The sequence below is a fragment of the Alligator sinensis genome, unplaced genomic scaffold (assembly GCF_000455745.1).
Source record: "Alligator sinensis unplaced genomic scaffold, ASM45574v1 scaffold827_1, whole genome shotgun sequence".
NCBI classification, from domain to species: Eukaryota; Metazoa; Chordata; order Crocodylia; family Alligatoridae; genus Alligator; species Alligator sinensis.
In genome coordinates this window covers 106,346-108,608 of record NW_005842726.1, presented here as the reverse complement: position 1 = coordinate 108,608, position 2,263 = coordinate 106,346, and positions in this window count along the sequence as shown.

Genomic DNA, 2,263 nt, shown 5'->3' with positions numbered 1-2,263 from the left:
CCCTGATCCCCCCCCCCCTCCACAGTCTGCTTGCCTCCCCAGCCTCTCTGTTAGCTTCCCCATCTAGACTTACTTGATATTGGGTGGCCATTTTGAACCAATTTAACCCACCCACCAGTGCCCCTGAATGTGCGTACTTAGGCTCTGTGTATGTGTGCACTCTCTGGTATGTGAGTTTCATACCAAAGAAAGGTATGTGATTTAAGTGCCACAATGATTTTAACACTAGATTTTTAACTGGTTCTTATTTTAACCCAAATTACTTTTCCAGGCTCTCTGTAGTAAACCTATTCATGGGGTCAGACTGGAAATGAAAACTAGAAGTGAGAGAGACTTAATCTGTTTACTTATCTGGTTGCCTTTCAAAATTCTGTGAAAGCTTAGGGTCACTTTGTGGCCTTGCTTCACATATTTAGCTTCCATTAATAACAATGGGAGTTGTAGGTATAGATTAAGGACTTGACTATGTTCTTTGCCTCTAATAACAAGGTGGTAGTTTATATGCCAAGAAATCAATTTAAAATTTGTTTAATTTCTTCAGAGCATCTAACACAGTCAAAAATTTTTCAAGTTGAATCTAGTTTTTCAAACTGACTTGCAAAGTATTGGTCAAACAGATACCAAGGTTCATCTACAGTTGCACTATCTGAATATGCCATATTTATATGGTTAATTGGGTTTGCGAAAGAAAAGTTCTCAATTAGCTTGCTGACCAGTTACAATCCCATTATCAAGAATGGCCGTTGATCCCTTTATCCATTTCAGTCTGATCATATATCTTGCATTATGCAACAATCAGCCTCTGTTTGATGGATAATATTCAGGAAATGCAGACTTATGAAAGAGACTGTGCTGTCTACTCTAACTTTGTATATAAATCAGACAGAAAAAGACAAGCTACCATCCTCTAGTCCAGGGATAGGAAACTCCTGGCATGCATGCCAATTAGTGGCACAGGGGCTGCCGCAGGCCTGGGGCATTGTCAGGTTGGTCTTTGTCCTGTGGCCCAGCAGCCCGGCTGTGTGCGCATATGTGTCTGGTTCTGTGTGAAGCTGTGTGTGTGGTTCTGTGTTTGTCTGCATGTGTGTGGTTCTTTGTGTGCGCATGTGGGTCTGGTTCTGGGTGGGGGGTGTGCGAGCATATGTGTGGTCTGTGTGTGTGCGCGTGTGTCTGATTCTGCGTGTGTCTGCACGTGTGTGTCTGGTTCTCTCCTTTTTTTCTTGTTTCTCTTTTTTCTTTCTTTCTTTCTCTCCTCTCTTTTCTGTTTTTTTTTCCCTCTCTCATTACAATGTGCTTAACAAAAAAAAATACACAATAATAAAGGTAGTAAGTGAAGTTTTATTTATTGTCACTAGGTTTAGAATTTTTAGATAACCTGGTTTTTACTATTAAAAAAAAACCAAAAAAAGCCCCCACCTCATTTATAATTATTAACTATATTAATATGAAGTGTGTCCTGCCATATACCTCCCACCCCAGTTTTGTTTTTCTGTCATACCAGCACTCCAGCACCTTACAAAATAGACATTGTGGTTTTTTCGACACTCCGGTCAAAAACATTGCCTACCCCTGCTCTTGTCAATCTTTTATCTTGCAGTTTTTCCAGATAAAGAACAACTGAGCAAAGTAGTTCTGCACCTCTCTCCTAGACTCAATTTTTAGTTTAATAACAAACTTAAATTTTAGGGTCATTGACAGACATGTAGCTCTCCACTGTAACTCACAGCGCCTCACAGAAAGTGCCGTATTCTCTTGGGTCAGGGGGACGGGACTGAGCTCCACTTTGGAGCTGGCTGCATGTCTGCAGCCTCTCTCCTCTAGTCCCCCCTGCCCCTCCCACCGCCCCATCTCTGGTGCTGTCTTCAGGATGGGAAGGGAGGGGTGGGAGCTTGGTCTGGGGTTTGCACAGCCCTCACTGAAGGCAGGGGCATGTGGATTGGAGCCCCCCCACAGACCCTTCCATCCTGAAGATAACATCGGGGGTGTAGCTGAGCTGCATCCTGGGCAGGGACTGACAGAAGTTAATGAAGGCGCTCTGCTTTGGAGTGCTTTCATCTGCAGCCTCATGTAATGAGAGTTAATGTGTCACACAATTGGGCACTTTTAAATTGCTCTGCAGCCATGCTCTTCTGTCAGGGCACGGCTGTAGAGCACTTTCAGGGAGCCAATAGTGCAACAAAACATCACTCTGTCAGTGCTCTAGATCATCTGGTATGATTTCTTGTTTGTAACGCCTTTAAATTTCACAGTTTACACTTGTACT